General features: G+C 34.4%; 1 protein-coding gene, 1 non-coding gene and 1 pseudogene across 10 annotated transcripts in view; 2 read left to right on the top strand and 1 right to left on the bottom strand.

Annotated features, from left to right (window-relative positions):
* Positions 1-21,081, top strand: part of EHBP1 (EH domain binding protein 1) — a 587,840-nt gene that overhangs the window by 283,335 nt on the left and 283,424 nt on the right. The gene's annotated exons all lie outside the window — the stretch shown is intronic.
* Positions 264-370, bottom strand: LOC114008460 (U6 spliceosomal RNA). Its single transcript, XR_003549989.1, has one exon. It is a non-coding gene; the product is annotated as a U6 spliceosomal RNA (small nuclear RNA).
* Positions 20,871-21,081, top strand: part of LOC102479452 (immunoglobulin-binding protein 1 pseudogene) — a 20,697-nt pseudogene continuing 20,486 nt past the window's right edge.

Raw genomic sequence — 21,081 nt, 5'->3', positions numbered from 1 at the left:
CCAGAGTTTCCCCAGTGTTTTCTAGAAGCAGTTTAATAGTTTGGGGTCTTAGATTTAGATCCTTGATCCACCTTGACTTGATTTTTGTCAAAGGTGACAGGTAGGGGTTCAGATTCATCTTACTACAGGTGGTAATCCAATTTTTCCAGCACCATTTGCTGAAGAGGTTTTCCTTTTCCCACTGGATTGACTGGTACCCCTTGTCAAAAATCAGTTGGCTGAATGATTGGGAATTTATTCCTCTGGACTCAATTCTGTTCCATAAAAATATGGAACGCTTCACGAATTTGCGTGTCATCCTTGCACAGGGGCCATGCTAATCTTCTTTGTATCATTCCAATTTTAGTATATGTGCTGCTGAAGTGAGCACAATGTATATCTTTTATCAAAAAGACCTTCAATATAAAAGAAATGGTTCAGTCACATGATATTTTTGCATTATAATAGACTTTTTTTTGGGAGGGGGAGAGATTTTTGCTATAGGGCGCGTGCGCTCACCAGACAGACAGAGACATAGAGACAGAAAGTGAGAAATCACCCCCCCAGGGGGGATGGTCATGCCACAAATCCCTTTCTCCTCCATTCTCCTCTCGGGACCTTGGGCATGCATGGACACGTGCCCGGCATGAGTTTTAAGCCACCAGGTCCGGGATGCGAACTGCAGTCTACTATGTGGGAGTCCAGCTACATAGCCATTACGCTAACTGCTGGTTCCCGCATTATAATAGACTTTTTAAAAAAAGTTGATAATAGATGGTGTTTTAGTGGATGTTTGCTGTATCTTCAACAATTATATATCCTTGTAGATCACATAAAAGTAGACTTTTGTAAGTTAGGAAAAATACCAGAGCTTTATGCATTCTAGTTTTTAATCAACGAAATAGTTATCTAAACTTTTAACATTTTTACTGAAATGAATTTGAAGATAAACAGTCTGTTTATCTTTTTGAGTCATAGTAGAATAGTGCAGTCTGTCTTCTAAATTGCTAGAACCATTTAGCTTATTATTTACTTCCTGCTAGCTACCTTCAAATGTTTCTTACATAGGTGAGTGAGAAAGATAATAAAAAAATTTTCCCCCAGCTGGAGGGAGGACACTAACAGGGCACCAACCAAGCAAACTTCTAATAATATATAAGAGTTCTTTAAAAACAGCAGCTTATTTGAGAAGTTTTTTTTTCTTTTTTCTTTTGAGAGGTTTTTTGCTCTAAGGTGCATGTGCTTGCTAGAAAGACAGAGAGACAGAGACAAGAAAGCAAGAAACCACTCCCCCCCCCCAGGGGGGATGGCCACGCAGCAATCCCTTCTCCTCCATTCTCTTGGGATCTTGGGCACCCACGCACACATGCCCAGCATGAGTTTAAGCCACTGTGTCTGGGACTTGAACCGGGGTCGACTATATGGGAGTCCAGCGACGTAGCCATTATGCCATCTGCTGGTCCCTATTTGGGCAGTTTTTATTATTCAGCAGTAAATGATTGCTGGCATGCCTAAGATGTTATTTATTAAGTTCTTTTCCTACCTGATGAAAAATGTTGGAACAAAGAATTAATTAATTGCTAGTGATACTAACACTACAGAACTTTAATAGAAAGTATTTAAGACTTTTAGTTTGCTACTTTTATTTGTATCTCTTCTGTATTTGTGCAGTAATATTTAAATAAAACTTATCTAGTATAATGCGGTGGGTTTTTTGGCTTTCTGGTTTTGTGTCATACCAGCTATTTTGGAAAATGGATTAATGTGTTAAAGGCTCCTACATAATTCTTTTGCTCAACAATTATGAAGTGAATTGCAAAGCAACAACAGAAATTTTAAAAATCTAAAATTATTTCTTTGTATAGAATTAGAACTTTGCATTATATATTTGAATACAGGTACATTTGTACTGATTGGCAAGGAAATGGAATATTTTTTATGAATTGTATCCTATTATATTAAAATATAGTTGCTGACTTTACAAGAGATACATAACTAATTAGAAAAAATTAAATTTGCATGTGTACTTCTGATTCATCGTAGGTGGTTACCAGTTTGAGGATAGAAAATTTTAAACACCTTCAAGAATTCCAGAACATGTTTTTACAATACTCTTTGTGATTAATGAATTACCTGCATTTAATTTCCTTTATTGTTTCTATTTTAGTATCTTATTTCTCTAAAAATTTCCTTGTGATTCCTTTTTCTTCATAATGTAGTCATTCTTTTGTTTTATTTTTGCATCATGAATTTAATTAAATATTTTTGACCATCATGTCTCTGTGGTCTTATGTAAGTTGGATATAATAGTTGATTTTTACCAGTGTTGTGACAACAAAAATTTGATGAAATAAGTTCCCTGTAATAATAGCTTTTGCTCAATGACATTATAAGACATAGTGTTTTGATATGGTACTTGTCTAAAATAATAAAATGCTTGAAGACTGTTCTCCTTTAACTAAAGATGGACTTACTTGTAATGGAAGTTAATTTGGAAAAACTCTAAGCAATACACTGATACTTTGTAACTCCTCTTCCTATCTTGCCTTTAAAAGTTGGTTGACAAGAGTTGATATATTTAATACTAGGAAACAGATAATAGGTTTTTTTTTTTCTGTTGCATAACACAATAGCAACAGAACTAAGGTTAGAAGCTCCTTGTCTTCTAAATCTTAGGAACTCTTATTACATTACCATGTTATTATCATAAGGACCACAGCTAGCAATGAAAACATTTGTATTTTATCTAAGTTACTTCTTAGGCAGTTTAAACAGAAAAATTAGCCACAGTGTATATCCTCAGGTAGTTTGTGGCAAGTGGCCATAGCAAGGAAGAGCAGTTCCTCATGAGCTCACTGAGTAACTTCTTTCCTGGAAGTTATTTACCTTTCAGATTCTGACGATCTGTATTGTTGTCTGGCATTTAATTATTTTGACTAAATCCGTAGCATGAACTAGACCAATCACAACATTTGAGAATATATTGAAAAGAACAGTGTGTGTTGAATGTGTTAGTTTTGTGTTTGTTGAATGGCTTGATAGGAAAACAGTTCTCTCTTTTTAAAAAAAAAAACCTCTCTCTATATATAATTTGAAAATAAGCCCTGCCTGCTGAGAAGCATCATGCTTTGGTAGTAGGGAGGGGTGTGAGGTAGAGAGAGCACTCTATCACAGCTTTGTTTAGCCAAAAGTTCCTGATGTAACTTTCTTCTTGCTTTTCTTTTTGTTTCTTGCTTTTGTCCTGGATTACGTCAAGGACTTTATGATAATTGAATTTTTGCATTTTTTTGGAAAATGGAATCAATTTGGAAATCAATCAATCAGTAAAACATTTTTGAAAAATTCTCCCTTTTTCCTTAAAATTAAGAAAAAATTTAGAAAGGTAAGCAAATGACATGAAATTGGTATGAAGCTAGAAATAATGGGATTGCTTCACAATATTAAGTTTTATAAGTTAAAAAATCAACAATATATGCCTTACCCATTTTTTTTATTCTCAGTATTTTCTAAAATTACAATTTTTCTCTAGACATACTTTTGTTTTTCTCTTCAAACCAAAGAAGAGTAGAATCAAACTTTTTATTATTATTATTATTTTAATTTGTCAGAAGGTACATGTGTTGAGGGGAAGGGACAGGTGACCAGAAGGGAAAAGTAAGAAAGCACGACTTCCCATGGGGCATGGTCATAAAACAATTCCTTCTCCTCCATTTCTTCCTCTTTTGGGATTTTGGGCATGCATACAGATAAGCCCAGTAGTGTGGGATTGAACCATGCATTCGGCCATGTGGGAATCCAGCCATCCTAACTATCGGGCCATGGATTGGCCTGAATCAAACTCCTTATAAAACAAACCATTGTTACTATACTAAATTTGGGTCATAGAATGATTTTTTTTTAAACTTCATTATGCTGTACTGTGAAATTGGTGATGCATTTGTTTTCTAGGTATTGAGGACACACACAAGACAGTTTTGGTCTTCAAGGGAATAGGTCTGTAAGCAAATGATGGGAATACAGTGATGATGCTAGATAAGAGGCAGGTGGAAGGTCCATTGAGGTTATCAGGGGGTGCTCACTTCTCTAGGAGACATGGGGAAGGCTTCAGAGAGGAGTTGGAGTTGACACATAAACTATGATTTAGGAGACTTAAAAGTTCACTCAGATTAAATAAAGTGAGAATGGGGTGTGAGGAAAGCAGAGGGAATACCTCAGTAAAGGCACAAGGGTAAAACTGCTGCTTTATATACAAGGAGGGGAGAGTAGCAGTGGTTGAAGCTAAAAAGGTGAGTAAGAGCCAGATTGTGGATGGCCTTGTTTGCCATACCGAGGAATTTGAAATTTATCATAGAGGACTCTGGGTCCTAAACCTGGCTGCCCATTAAAACAAATGGGTTTGTCTGAACCCCATTTGATTCTAACTCACAGTTCTAGGAAGCTGTCAGAAACCTTGGATAAATTTAAAACAGAGATAATATGATCAGACTTGTATTTAAAAGATCAGTTTTTAACTTTCAAAATTTTTTGACTATACTGTAAGAAATCTTTTCATATTATGATCTAGGTTACTCACATATATTAAAAAAAATAGTTCACTCTAGGAGTCTTTAGTTGCCATGAAAGCAATCCAATTGCACTGAAATAAATCCAAACTAACGTACCCGAGAGATGAAATAGGGAGACCATGAGAGCACATGAAGTTAAGAATGCTTACAGTGTTTTGTGTGTTGTGTGTGTGTGTGTGTGTGTGTGTGTGTTTATTATTTTTAAGAGAAATTTTTGCCATAGGGCACATGAGCTCGCCAGAGAGACAGAAAGTGAAAAATCATCCCCCAGGAGGGATGGCCATGCCACAGTCCTTTCTCCTCCATTCTTTTCTCAGGATTTTGGGCATGCACGCACACACATCTGGATAAGTTTTAAGCTGCCGGGCCCAGGACTTGAACTGTGGTCGACTACGTGGGAATCCAGTGATGGAACCATTATACCATTTGCTGGTTCCTACCATGTTGATTCTGATCATTAAATCTAAAGATCAAGTTAGCTTCAATGATTTAATTTTAGACATCTTGTTTGATCTCCAAACTTGGATAATTTGCTTTTTATCTGCAGCAGAATTAAGTATATACTTATGAAGATGCTTTAAGCATCTATATGTTTCCCTGGTGCAGGAAAATTCTGGGCAATAGCACCTTAGTTAGCCCTACAGAGTGGGCCATTTTGAACTACATGATATTTTGTGTGTATTTTCTAAGAGCAGTTCCAGATTCCTATCTTCAGAATGGTAAATGATCCTTGTAGCCTGTTGAGTAGATTGTTGAAAGTTTTCTAAATATCTGAAAATACATTATCACTTTAATTTCTAGGTTCCTTGTTAGAACTTAGGTGTGGCTACATAAAATAGATCAAGTGATACTGGTTCTATTTAACAGCTTTGCAATTTTTCTTTTTTTTTCTGTCTTTTTTTTTTTTATTTTTAATTGCTGTAGGGCATGTGTGTGATCCCTGGGGAGAGATAGAGAAAAAGAGAGAGAGAAAGAAAGCAAGAAATCACACCCCTTGCCCCCACAGAGGATGCCCATGCAGCAATCCCTTCTTCATTTTCCTCTCAGGATTTTGGCCATGCATGCAGGTGCTCGCAGTGTATTTTTTTCAATCTGCCAGGTCCAGGACCTGAACTACACAGTCAGTCATGTGGGATCTAGCTGCCTTCACCACCACTACAACGCTGGCTGGCCCACAATTCTTTATTAGTAATAGGAAATGAATCCGACAAGACATTGTCTTTCTTTGAGTATGTGCACTATTATTGCTTATTTTTATAATAGGCTCCTGTCAATCTCATCATGAATTTTGATCAATAAATTTGTTAGTTCCTGGTAGTGTTGCCATGCTTGACTTGTGCCTAATATCATTTTAAAATCTGTTGACATAAATATTAATCCTGGCCATGGCTCTAAAATTGTACTTCATAAATACAATCTGCAGAAAACCAATCCTTGATGGATAAAAAGTAAAGAGCAAAAGTTAATATGGATAGCTCCTACACACACACACACACACACACACACACACACACACACACAAACCCCTTGCTACCTCTTACCCCCGATAATGTGTTCTTTCGTGGAGGAGTGGCACAGTTTGTCTATATTAAAGAAAGTCCATCTGAAATAGTCATTTAGTGTAATGCTGTTTAGAGTATTATAACCACTTGATGGCACCCTTTGATTTGGTACAAACCTCATTAGCCACAGCACAGTGCAGTATAGTATTTGTAATGGAATAACACATAAGAACTAAAGACTGCAAGGTATCTGGTTAATGTAGAGATGAAATGAATGCAACAGCAAGGCTAAGCTTTCCTGACCCTTCACGAGAGAATAGATGAGAAAAGGAAGAATAAGCTATTGTGCCAAAGGGAGATGATGAAATTCAAGATCCACACACATAATCTCTGGCTCAGCCTCTGAAATGTTAATCCCTGGGCAGAATTATTTGAGCTATAGATTGCAGTTTATCATCAAAATGGCACTGTGTCAAACAATACTTTTTATATGTGTGATGTTTAGAACTATCCAATTTTAATATAAAATGGTTCTCAGAGCTCTGGCTAATATTTAAGTAGCAACACTTTAAGGTTGGTTGTGATTTGGGGGATGGAGTAGGGTAGTTTCTTTACATTGAAATACTAATTGTATTTTAGATGGAGGGCTTGTGGAGAATCATTTCTGCTTTTCTTTAAGTGACAGTTTAGTTTTAGTGCCAAGAAAAAGGACTTTTAGTGAATGCCTCTTGTTAAATTAAATGATTTAGAATTTTTTTCACATGCCAAAGATATTTTTATAATTATAGAATAATTCTGTAATACTATTCTGATATTGCTTAATAATACTCCAGTTGATAAAATAGTATTTTAAAGGTTTACATGGACATTTCTATTTCAGTAGAAAATATTTATTTTCTCTTATTTAAATTATTCATCTTTTGCCTATTAGGGAATGCTATCATAATTAGCATGTGTTTATGATATTTTCTTCTTTGAAACCAAATTCATCTCATTAAAAAAATGAATTGCATAGGAGGAATATTGGTTATGTCTATTAATCTATCACTTGGTAATAATGATTTATTGACTTTTCCAATACACAAAAAACTTACCTATTTTGTAAAAAATGAGGACGCTTAAAATAATTCTGTTAAATTCTAGTTTACCTGTATGCTGTTTCTTTTAATTTTATCATGCTTCTTGGTAAAAGACTTCTTTTTGTCTTTCTTAAATTAAGAAAAGACATTTTTCTATTTTATTACAAAAACATTATTTTACTTAGTTTTTAGGTTCTTTGTGTCCATTTCTGAAGGCTCACCAACAGATTTGCTCTCTAACATAAAAACCTATATTTAATCTACCATTTTAGCACCTTCATTACTGATTACAGATATTGAAAGCATGCTGTGTATTAGATGTTTAGATGCTGTAGCACAGATCTATGAAATACCACTCAACACCTGCATGGCTAATTCTGTCTTGCCATATTTTAGCTATGATTGGGGAAATATTTGATTTAGCGGTGGTAGTGAAAGTGGGAGAGGTCACTGTAAAAAGCATATGCCCTGAGAGCCAACAGGTGGTGTGGTAGTTAAAGGAGCTGGACTTCTACATGGCCAACAATGGTTCAAGTTCTGGGCCTGATGGTTTGCTTTCTCAGTTACCTTCTCTCTCTCTCTGTCTGATCAAACTGGAGAATAATAATAATAATAATAAATAAAGTTAAATAAAATAATTCTTTAAAAAAAGAAAAAGCATATGTCCTGTGAAAAAGTCTTAACTTTGGCAGCTGTCTTCTTGGGTCATGAAGAATTAAGACTGAGATCCAGTGTCAGACCTATGGAAACTAGAAGTGAATGCTTGAGGTACCATTTGCCCTTTATAATATCTAGTCTTATGTCCTTTATAAAATGTAGTCAGAAAGAACACAGTGTATGGGGTAGTCCTCTGGCTACTGCCGTTAATGAGTGCTCATTGAGACTGAGGAACCATTTCAGCTTGCTGTGGAGGCATAGAGGGTTGACAATATGCATGGAAAAGACAAAAACATATATGAAGTAGACAAAGACCTTGGGGCTCTTAACTTGATATTCATGCTTGAGTATTACAAAGTTGCTTCATCTATTTACATAATTACATCTGCTGACATTTTAATTTAAATGCCACCCTGTAAGTTGATAGAATTAGTTAACTGAGTGTTTTAAAATGTGACTTTCTCAACTATTTAACCTCCCCCCTCCCACCTGCCCAAAGGGCTACTAGGTGCATTCCTTTCCTGAGGACTGAATGTTAATAAAGGATGGGCAGTTCCTCAAACAGGCACAACTTTTGGTTTTCATAGGTGTGACTCTGGATCTCATTCTTAACTCTTGATGATCTTTAAAGAAGACAGTTGCCAAAGTCAAGGCTGCAGTAACCTTTTAAGTAAGTCTTCTGGTTCCATATTGAGTGCCAATGCATACATCTTCCAACCCACTGCACTGGCAGTCTCATACCCGGTGCCGAATACAGTGTTCCAGCCTGGTGCCTTTCAGCACACACAAAACTGGTCAGTGTCCAACTTTATCCAACCACCCACACTAAATCTGAAACCTCGTTATGCTGTCATAGATGCCTGCAGGGTTGCACTCCTGCAGATTTTTGAAAACATGAAATTCATAAGGCTACCAGGGGGAAAAAAAAAACAATCCTTTTGATGCTACCTACCTAAAGCTTACTTGCTTTCTAAATAGCTTTTTTAACTTGTTACTTGATGTCAGTGAACGTAGTTTGGTGGGAAAAAGGTTTTTTATACTTCTTCATATTCTCACGTTCTAGTTTTATAGGTCCAATTAAGTAGGTTTCAATGGGCCAGTCTTTGAAATAAGGCCCAAGTGAACATTTATATTTCCACTGTGGCAATAGCATGCATTATTGATAATTGACCTTTACCCTGACATAGTATAGTCTTGTGACACTGAATGAAATAAATGAAGAAACTGCTCCTTGATTTGTATTGGCAGAAGAAAGCAAACAGAGTGGTTTGTCAAGTTACTAAAAATGTCAAAATAAAGTTCTGGGACACTTTCTAGCACAAAGGTTTTGTGTTTTGTTTTGTTTTTAAATAATATGTGGATAGTTAGATACTCTTTGAAAAAACATACCTTCAAAATAAAATTAGAATTCCAATAATACCTGTATCAGATTAATAATAGGAAGTAAATTGTTTCTCTTATTTTAAGCTGCATTTTTTTAGACGCTTGTTAGTGACATGTTTAAACATTAAACATTTAGAGAATTACATAATTTTACAATGAATAATGTTAATTCATGTATGTATTATGTAACTGGTAATGTGTTCCTTAAGAAATAAGGCTCTGTCCCCATACACACTTTTGTTATGTTGCAGTTTTAATGACCACTTGTATTAAATACTTTTAGTTTCTACATGTAAGTTATGCAGAGTATTATAGAACTCCATTATAAAAGTAAGGCTTCAGATAGTTCAGTATAATTCTCTGTTACTTGTGTATAGTTTTTGGCTTTACAGGTAAATGAAATATTTCTGCAGGAGAACCCATAAATGAAAGAGGACCCTGTTTTGTAGACATCAGTGTTCATACCATGATTGAATGAGCATAGGCAAGTGCAGTCGTCGTCCACTGTGTTTTATAGCTCTTGAAAGCATTGCTTTAGATACTAGTAAGTCACGAATTAGTGCTGTAATATTTTTGTTTTCTTCAAGTTGCAGCTCACAGTTACATTATTATATCATCTTACATTATGAACTGAGTTTCATAATGCAGATCTGGGCTTCTTGATTAGAATAATCAAATCATAGAAATTTAGAGCCGGAAGGGGCTTAGAAATCATTGAAGTTTTCCTCCCTCATTTACAGATAAGGAAATTAAGATGTCATGATCTATAATTAGCCCAGTGTTATATTGCTAACGGTAGTAAATTACTTAACTTTCATTCATTTCCTTCACTCCTAGGCTGAGATTCTGTCTACCAACTTTAAGTTCACATGTATTTGATAACATGGTTTAAAATTTTGGCTTTTTGTATCTCTTCTAATACAACATAATTAAGTTATTTTAAAAAATTGGATTTGATTTTTTGTAAGAGAAGATATTTTGTTGTCAAAGTTTTTTTTTCTTTCTTTTTTTTAGCTAAAGATCAGTCTTACTAAAATAGATCATTTGGTAGTATTTAAACAAAATAAAATACCCAGCAGCTTCACCTGGATTTTTCATTTAAGCTTAGTGAATAAGATCACCTACTTCATATCCTGTACATATACTATTGTAGCTACATTCTAAAACGAAATTCCACTTACTTGCAAGCTTTGCCAATATTTTTGAAAAATAGATTTATTGAATAATATAGGATATGAATGAAACTTTAGTTTCATTTTAAAAGGTGGCCATTATAAAATATTTCTTTTTGTAAATACATGAAAAAAATTGATGTAAAAGTTATAAAAATAAGTTATGATATCAAGTTTATTAAGTAATAAAGTCATAGTTTTAATTAAACTCTTTTAAGGAATTGATTATTATTATTATTATTATTTTGGAGAGGTTTTTGTGTGCTTGCCAGAGAGAGGCAGAGAGACAGAAAACGAGAAATCACCCTCCAGGGAGGATGGCCATGCCACAATCCCTTCTCCTCCATTCTCCTCTCGGGATCTTGGGCACGCATGCACATGCGACCGGCGTGAGTTTTAAGCCACCAGGTCCGGGACGCGAACCGTGGTCGACTACGTGGGAGTCCAGCGACATAGCCATTACGCTAACTACTGGTCCCTTAAGGGATTAATTTTAATGAAATTTTCTGTTGGGTTATCAGAAAAGACATGATGTATTTTTTCTGTTTTCCTATGCAAAAGTGCATCATAATGGCGTAACGGTTACGTGGCTGGACTCTCACGCAGTTGACCGTGGTTCGAGTCCTGGATCCGGCAGCTTAAAATTCACACCAAGCACGTGTGCATGTATGCCCAAGATCACTAGAGGAGAATTAAAGAGAAGGGATTGTGGCGTGGCCACCCCCCGCTGTGGGGTGACTTCTCACTTTTGATCTCCCTGTCTCTTTCTGTCTCTCAGGCAAGTGCACGCACCCTATAGCAAAAATCTCTCTAAAAAAAAAAAAAGAAAAAAAAAGGCATCATGACTTTTCTTACAACTCAGTATATATACACATGACTATTTTAAACTTTCTTAATAGAATAGGTAGAATATATAGTTTTATATTATTAAAATAAGGGGGGCTTGCAGGCAGCATGGTGAAGTTCTGGACTCCCATGTGGCCTCTTTTGTTTGAGTTCCAAACCTGGTGGCTTGCTTTTTCAGTTTCTTTCTCTGGTCAAACTGAAAAATAATAATAATAAAATCAAATAATTCTTAAAAAAAAAAGAAATATTATTTTGTAAAGAATAGCAATCAAATATTCTTTAATAATATTGATGGTGGTAGTTTAATTATCTAAACTAGAGATTGCTTTAATTATTTTTAATAATTTGTGCCCTGGCATTTAAAAAATAGCACTCAGCAGCAATACTTCTTCTTTGCCCTTGCTAACTAATTAGAACTTTGCTTACAGAGGATTTTTGTTTCAGGACTTTTGAATACAGTTGTGTTATATACCCAACCTTCTCCTTGCAATCTAGATACCACATTGGACACTGTTATATGTAGGTTAAACTTGGATTAATATTGGCTTACATGTACCACTTACAGCACATTATTTCAGATCTCTGTATCTACTTTTAAGGTGTATCAATTGCTACAGTTAATTAAAATGCTGCAGATGCTGCTGTCTAAGCCAATAAAGAACAGGGCATGTATTTCCAGTTATATGAGCTACAGAATGATTGTACCTAAATGTCAGATCTGCTATTGTAAGCTAGTAATATCTTACAGTCCAGAAAGAGTAGCGGTTCATATTCCTTTCCTCCTTTCTTCTTCTCTTTTCTTATTTTTAGATTGATAGAAATCTGTGCATAACTGATAACTACATTTAGAATAATGCTATACAAAGAGTAGACCATCATTGAGTGTTGAAAAATAAATTTGTCATTTATTCATATACTACTCTTACAGATTTTCTTTTCATTTGATTTTACTCAGTTTTTTTTTCTATTTATGTGATTGTCTTTCATCTCTGCACTAATTTTAGGCAGTTACCTAGGAGTCAGAAGAGTGTGTGCGTGTGTGTGTGTGTATATATATATATACACACACACACACATATATTTTTTGTAGACACTCAATATTTAGCAAGATAGTTTGCATTTATAAATTTTCAATAAATGGGTGAGTGGGCAGCCATTCTCAGTAAACTTATAGTAAGACATTTAAGCCTGCTACCTATACCATCCTTAGTTTTATGCCTGAAGAAGACGTCTGTCATTACAGAGTATGAATCAGATGTACTGGCAATAGTGTGCAAATTGATAGGTATAAAACTGATAGGCATGATTTTTAATTTTGTAGGCTTATTTTTTATTAGTACTTAGTTTATCTTTGAGAATTTTAATATTTGTTACACAACCAACATAATGACAATACGGAAAATATTAAAAAATAAATTATCCACAATCCTGTCATTAATAAACCGACTGATTTTAACTTGCCATTTTTTTTTGTTTGTTTTGAACATATGCATGTTGTATAATTTTTCTAGGTTACTCGTCTTTGTATTTAAAGTAGATTAAATTCATAAACAGTATTACATTTCTTACTTTAAAATGTGCATTATGCATGTCATTTTCAGACTCTTATTCTGGAGTTTTAGAATTGATATTTTTGCATAAGTTTTTAAAAAGTGGTGTGTTCATCAACTAAAATTTCCACAATAATTGAGTTCTCTGTCACTCGGAGAACTGCTTCACAGGTGTGAGCTATGAGGGGACCTCCATTTCCGCTGCAGTGATTCTCACTTTGGAATTCACTCCAGCGATAGCTTGACCCAGTGAAAATCTATAGGGCATCAGACTATTATACAAAACCCATCATTCACTCAGGCTTTTAGAATGGTTTTGTTGATTCAAGGATAGTTTTTGTGACTAGGTTCACAGTTGAGTTTAGAAGTACATTTCAATGCATACATGTCAACAAGTAGATCATATAAAATGAAAGTGATGACTTGGTGGTGGGGGGGTGGTAAAAGCGAAATAAAATTGAAAGGAACCACCTGAGATTGCTCAACTTAATTTGGTCGGAAGGTCTTATTACCTTTCAGGAGACTGAAAAGAATAAGTCTAAACTGACAATGATATTTATTTTGTAAACAGTTGCTCTGTGCTGCCTATGATCTTCTACTAAAGAAAGAAGGGGAGAAATAGGAAAAGACTAAGTTTGTTTATTCTCCAGTGGGAAAAAAGCACAAGAAGGATATAATTTAGTATGAATTGAAAAAAACAGTAGTTTCCAAACACATGTTAGGAAGGAGAGAAAATAGAGAAAAAGGCATTTGTATTTATGTCAAAGGAACTATCTGTGAGGTTAAGCTCTGGATATGAAGTCTTGCTTACTATAACATTTTATGCAAGTCCTAGAAAGTCAAAATCATATGCTACTGGTATTTATTCTTTCTCTCATTACTGATTTCCAGTCCTCAAATAGTTCTCTCTGTATAAGTTGCCACTGGTGGTGATTTAAGAATCAAATGGAGATCCTGAAAACTGACTTCAAATCCAGCCTTCTCTATTTTTTCAATGACTGATTTCTAAATAATCCACAGCATTTTCCTCCAATACACCTTTATTTTTTTCTTCACTCCACCCTGTGTTGGTGGAGTTGATTGTGCAAATCTTCTGAAAAGTCAGTCATTCATTCTATGGTTTAAATCATATTACTGGTTTTGACTGTCTTTATTCTTAAACAGGTGTTGCAAGTAACTAAATTGCTGTAAGTACAATAGTATTTATGTTTGACTTGTTATATCACAAGTATAGTTAGCTTGTTATTTAGATAAGTAATTTTTTTTTTAGAAAAGTGATTTTATAAAAATTATGACACGATAGATACATTTTACATTTTCACTAGCTCTTTCTATGGCTTTATATGTTAAGAAAACTTTCAAATGAATATTGTTTTAAAAACATTGTACATATGAAAAGTAAAGGCACTTTAAGTGACTTATGTGTCAGACTAAATTTAGGTACTTATATTTAGATATTCTATACTTGGGGAACTCCTTTTGTGCCATAGCTACTATATATGCTGCTAAAATTTATTTTTAAAAATAAATCTCTGCATATTTAAAAATAAAATAATCATGATTGCTTCTGCTATATTTCATATCATATGTTCTTTAAGTAATCTTATCACCCAGTCAAAATTAAGATAGTAAACACATAAGTTCAAAGCCTATTTTGGATAAAAAAGAGAAGTTACATAGCATTTTCTTAGTTTCTAAGTTGGATAAACTCTGCTTAGACCCACTTAAATGTTTTTATTATTAGTGAGTCTTAAACATGTATAAACCCTTTCTTTTACCATATGTATATTTAAACAAGCAACACTTTATATCTTCTCCATATAAAGTGAAATATTTCCTTAACATTCACACAACATAAGTCAGTTCTTAGCCAAAGCAAATAGAAGAATGAATGCTTTGTTAATCATCCGTAACTAACGTGTGTATACACAGGGGAAAAAAGTCAAATCTGTTTTTGACAAGAACCTTTTGATGGAATTAGCAAAAAAGAAAAAAAAAGAAAAAAAGGAACTTTTTGCACAGGTCAGGCCCCTTCTAATTTATGAGCTTAGAAGTTATGTTTTACTTTTATCAGTGCAGGCACATAGTAACAAATCAAACACCACAGAAGAACTTACAATGAAAGTCAACATTCTCTTGCCCTTCCCTTCTTGCCTTCATTTTAATCCATTGAGGTGTAGCCTCTTTCAGCTGCTTCAGATACTAGTCCTATGGGTGGTTTCCTCCATGGTTCTAGTTCTGTATAATATAGTTATACTCTATTTTCAGGATTTATCAACTTTAGTTCACATTAATTGAATCTCCAATTCAGACTGCACATACCTGGCTGGGAGCATTTCAGAAATTAAATAGTTATTTCCTGCAGATTCCCTCCATTCATCTCCTTCTTCCATAAGGTTCCTCAAATGATCAGTATAGTTCTAGCACTGTACTCACCATTATTTCTACCACTTCCAAAACCGACCTTACCTTCAAGCCCATCTTCACCATCTCCACCTGGTCCTTGATTCCTTTCTTTTTTTTTTTTTTTTTTTTTTTGGTTAAAATCTGTTCTTTGTATTTTTGTTGTTGTTGTTAAAGTTTAAATTAATATGGATTGTAGATCAGAGAAATTTCTTATTTTTAAAATACACAAAATTCACTCAAAAAGAATCTTTAAATCCTTAAGTTATGTTTTGTCTTATTTTGTTTCATGGTTGAGTCAGCAACCCTCAATAAAAAGTCATATGGACTACCATTCTGTATGTATTAAGTAGCAGTCTGACAGAAGAACTTTGATTTTAAAAAGTTGAAAGAGCAGACATGGTATAAATTTGACTTGGTCATTTTGTGCTCTAAGATTTTAACATTATTCTCAAAGGACTCTAAAAGGAATGTAAACAGAAATAAGAAAATCTGTATTGTCAAGTCTTTTCAGCACTACTGTCCCTTCTGCTTGACTCAGCTTGTCCTTTCTACTCTTTTCCCAACAAATCTCTTCAACATAATTCATCCCTACCCTCCACCTTTTCCTAGGAGATAATTCCAACTTAAAAAATGGTAATTGGGATAAAAATGGAGTTAGTTCAATATTTGACTTTTAGGACTCTATTTTTACTAGAATACATAGATTAATTCTAGAGATTCCTCTACTGACTTTAGTCCATTTAAAACAACTTGTTTGGGACTCTGCCTGGAAATATGTGCCACACACAGTTTTCAGCATTTTATGAATTACTTTTGTTAACTTCTGTTACTCTACAAAATCAATTGAACTGCTATGGTTAAGTTAGAATTCCGGCCTTCAGAATAGGGATGTTAGATTGTAGGTCAGGACTACTAGGTTATTATTGAATTCGGTGAGATTTGTTTGGGGGGGGGGTGTTGTCATAAAAACTGTAGATAAAAAGGCATTTTAGAATGTGAAATGCTTTGCCTTTTGAGATAGCCTAAGTGTTCTAAGGATCTAGCATCTTCCATCTTAGTATAATTAATAGGATTTACTATTATTCTGCTTAAGAATCAAAAGTAAACATGTTGGGACTAGCAGTTAGCGTAATGGCTATGGCACTGAACTCCCATGTAGTCGACCATGGTTCAAGTCCCGGACCTGGTGGCTTATACTCACGCAGGCGTGTGTGTGCCCAAGATCCCGAGAGGAGAATGGAGGAGAAGGGATTGCGGCATGGCCATCCCCCCTGGGGGGGGAGTTCTCAGTTTCTGTCTCTCTGTCTCTCTCTGTCTGGTTGTCATAAAAACTGTAGATAAAAAGGCATTTTAGAATGTGAAATGCTTTGCCTTTTGAGATAGCCTAAGTGTTCTAAGGATCTAGCATCTTCCATCTTAGTATAATTAATAGGATTTACTATTATTCTGCTTAAGAATCAAAAGTAAACATGTTGGGACTAGCAGTTAGCGTAATGGCTATGGCACTGAACTCCCATGTAGTCGACCATGGTTCAAGTCCCGGACCTGGTGGCTTATACTCACGCAGGCGTGTGTGTGCCCAAGATCCCGAGAGGAGAATGGAGGAGAAGGGATTGCGGCATGGCCATCCCCCCTGGGGGGTGATTTCTCGCTTTCTGTCTCTCTGTCTCTCTCTGTCTGTCTGGCGAGCATATGCACCCTATAGCAAAAAGCTCTCTCTTGAAAAAAGGTAAACATGTTGTCATGCTTCTATGTTTATTTCCTAATTAGTCCCTATACTAGAAGGGTCCCTCTCCGCTTTCAGAATACTTAATACAATATATTGATAGCTTTCTTTTTACTTTTTCTTTATCAAGTAGTACTAATAAAATATGCTTTCTGTGTCATGTACTAAGGGGATTTTATAAAAGAGTCGATATGATTCCTGATTTTAAATATAGGTATAAAAATCAGATTTCTTTTGTTTCCTTATCTTTAAGCTATCATTAAGTTATTAACATCTTAAATAATAGAAAATTGATCAAACCTATTAAAAATACTGAGTTTTTGCTATTGAGATATCATAACCATAGGAATGTTCTTTTTCTACTTTTTTTTAATGTACAGGGGATTTTTTGCCTTTTAAAATAAGGTAAATAAAATACTTCTAACAGCAAAATAAGAATTATCTCAGGAAAATTGAAAGCCCAAACCTATTTTATGTCTCAGAAATTTGAAGTTACTTTTTAAAATATATAAGGTAATAGTGCCCTTGCAAATGACCATTGAATTTGAATTCGAACACTGAAACTACCCATACCATTATTGTGAACCGAAAAGCTGTATTCAGTACTAAGTGGAAGATGGTGAAATTTTGGAAGCAAAAATAAATCTTAAATTTCTGTTTCACTTTTAAAAAGAAATATAATGTCTTAGGTAAAACACCATCTTTTTAAAAAGTTTTATATAAACTTGAATTCTTTTCTTAAAGTTATTTCTTAAATTTCTCTAAGCTTTTGGTGGTAAAATAGGAAAAAAATTAAGATAAACTATTACTTTTAAAATTAATTTTTTAGTTGAAAAAGTATAGAGGGCCAAAGTTAAAAAAATATAAAAACTAATACAAAAGATTAAAAGTAATTCTGCCTTCCAATTTGTCCCTCTTTTTCCTTAGGCAACTTATTTTTGGGTTTCCTATGCCTATAGTATACGTGTCACTTTTTAATATATAGTAATAGCAGAATAATAATGTTTTGTGACTTGCTTTTAACCATTTATATAAGAAGTTTTTAAGTATAGAAGAAATATTCCATTAAAATTTTACTGCTTCTTATTTTTCTCTCATATCAAACCTATAATTTTCCTTGTTAGGATTTTTAATGTAAAGTTCTAGTTGGAAATGAATACCAGTGTATTCAAAGTTCCAATGTAGTTTAATACTTTGATTTTCATAGCACATACTATTTACAAAGCACTTTTACATAGTTCATGTTGCTGGATCCTCTCAAAAGCCCTGCAAATAAAGCCTAAGGATTTTATAGTTTGTTATAGGTTTAATGAAGTTTAAATTTTTATCTTTCTCAAATACCTCTTTATATGACTTCTGACTTTATTTTAATTTCTAAGAATAGGCAGGTCTTTTTCTGTTGTCTTCAAAGATCTTGCCCTTCTCTGGTCCCCCTCTCTGGACACACACACTCACACACTTTAAAACCCTAATGAATAGAAGTGCACTGTTTTATCTTCTCTAGTTCTTGTGAAACTTTTGAGCCCATAAAAGATTCTATTCTCTTAAAAAGAGACAAGCATTTAGGAAAACGTAACCAAATAACTATTTCTTTTTTGTCCTGTGTTGTGAACATATTCTGACTGATAAAATATAAACACATAGACTTCAAATACAAATCTGTATGTTTTCAAAAGAAGCGCTAAAATACTGTTTATGATTGTGGCTCTCAGTTATGCACGGCTTTTGTTTAAGATCACTTTGCGTGCAGTAACCTGGTGGTAATTGTTGTTGCTTGTGTTATAATTTGAGCACCAATAGCATACTGGGTGCCACAGCAGACACATCCCAGCCCCAGGGGCACAATTTGATTGGCATAAAGCTATTCTGTAGATTGGTAATAATTGTATGAAAGCAAAAGAACTGAATTGAAAATTCTATCAGCTGTTAACTTGAAATAACCCTTGCTAGGGAATATTCTCCAAGTTAAAATCTGTTTGAAGATTTAGTTTTCAAAGATACACTACCTTTTAGGGTACTTACCTTTGCTATTGTGTTAATGAATAAACAAAAATATACCTGCTAAGTGTGCTGAAGTATGTAAGGGGGCCAAGTTCATTTAATTAACTTCAACACAACCCTTTTTGATTAACCAACCAATCTCTAATAATTTCCTATTAGTAGTGGATGGAGGACACCAGGACATGAACTCTTTTGAACCTACATCTACCTCAAGAACTCAAACCAAACTGAACCCCTGCACTTCTCCGTAGTAGAAACTGATAAGAAATGCATATAGATAGGTTCTGGTAAGCTTACAGTATGTTTAAACTTTCTGGGCTTAACTTTGCTTTCTTACCTGTGAACAGGGAGGTAGTACCAGCCTTACCTATTAAAGATGTTAATGCAGATAAAATAAATAATTATCACAAAGTAAGTCACTAAGCACATGATAAAAACAGTCATTAACTTTCTAAGTGTGATTAGGTAAAATGGCATGAAAATAAGGATGATTTTTTTCTATAACAAGTTTCTGAAATATATGAAAAGAGGGAAGTAGATGTAAGTGAAATTGAAAAGTAATTTTTGTTTCATAGAAAAATAAATATATGTAAAATCTCAGCTCTTTATTCTGTGTAGACTGCCAGGCATGGTCATTTGTCTGTCTCTTCAGAGATATTTTAGTGAAGTGGTTATGGGTTCTGAACATCCCTAGCTATATGATCCTGGGAGAATTGACACATTTTTCTTTACCTCAATTTACTCATCTGTAAAATGAGGGTAATACCATGCATATTTCATAGGAGTGTTATACATCGACACATTTGTGCTTAGAACAGTGCTTGACTTGTGGTAAATTGTTACTATAGTTATTTATGTTCTTTTTGATCTGACTTAAGTCACAGCTAGACTTGTAGAAATACATGATATGAAAATATTTAATTCTCTTCACTACAGAAAAAATGTCCAGAGAGATGTAACATGGTCTCTCTAGTCTCTTCTATATATGAAATGTAGTCTTCAAAAGTCCCTATTGAGGACTAAAAGATTCTAAAAGAATCCTGATAAGATTAGGGTTGATAAGATTATACAACTCTTAGAGGGAGCTGTGTAGCAGATACACTATACAGACCACGTTATCCATAATTTCTTATAGAAAAACTTGTCAATAACCAAGTAAATTAGTTATTTGAAATGATAGTAATTTGAAGTATTGAATCTCACATTTTAAATAATATTTGCTGATTTTTAGTTGAAAATATTCATCTTTATATTGGTGCTTTTTTGCATTGTATTTTAGAGACTCATACTGTTAAGTTTTAAATTTTAATGGTTAATTATGTCTTAAACTGCAGAAAGTTTAAGTTATTTTTATCACCCTGAAGCTGAAAAGTACTTTAAGAAATCACCTGCCCACCTTCCTGCTAGTAGGCAAGGCTGCACCTAACACATCACAGAAAGCTATGGTAATTATCTATATGATTATTTTTATTCAAAAGAAAGAAGATTCTATAAATTGCCCAGAAGCAAGCTCAACCCTACAAAAATATTTATTTAAGTATTTAATTATACTGAAAGCTATGAAGTTTGGGCATCAGTATGAAGACCTGGGATACCTCCTTCCCCTCACCTTTTGTACTCTTTTAGGTACATGTAAGGGGAAAATAATTTTTTTATGATATACCTAATCCACTAGGTTCAAAAGCAAGTAATTGTAAAAACTGTTCTGTGGCACCAGAATCTGGAAGTTCAAAAATAGAAATATGTATTCTTACAAAGGTGCTTTACCCATTCCTTTGTGTAGTTTTGGCGTTGGCCATATGAGCTGCTAAAATAGCAAACTAGAGGAGGAAGCAAAGCATTCCTTCTGTATGACCACCGTATCATATTGAAATCCGAGCGTTGTGTCTATCACGTTAAAGTACTCATGGTAGGAGGCCAGCACGTGGTGTGGAGGTTATGGCATTACACTCCCACATGATTGACCACAGTTTGAGTGTAGGACCTGGCAGCTTGAAAATCATGATGCGGAGTTGGGTAAGAAGGGATAGAGCCAGAAGATGAAGTAGTGGTTGTGTTGTTGGACTCCCACATGGTTGACCATGGTTCAAGTCCTGGACCCAGCAGCTTGAAAATCACAGTGCATGTGCATGTGTGCCCAAGATCCCAGGAGAAGGGATTGCAATGTGGCCATCCCCCTACAGGGTTATTTCTCACTTTCCTTCTTACTGTCACA

Source organism: Tupaia chinensis, unplaced genomic scaffold (assembly GCF_000334495.1).
Source record: "Tupaia chinensis unplaced genomic scaffold, TupChi_1.0 Scaffold000341_1, whole genome shotgun sequence".
NCBI lineage: Eukaryota > Metazoa > Chordata > Mammalia > Scandentia > Tupaiidae > Tupaia > Tupaia belangeri.
Note: the sequence above shows the minus strand (reverse complement) of the source record. Positions and strands in the feature narration are given on the sequence as shown.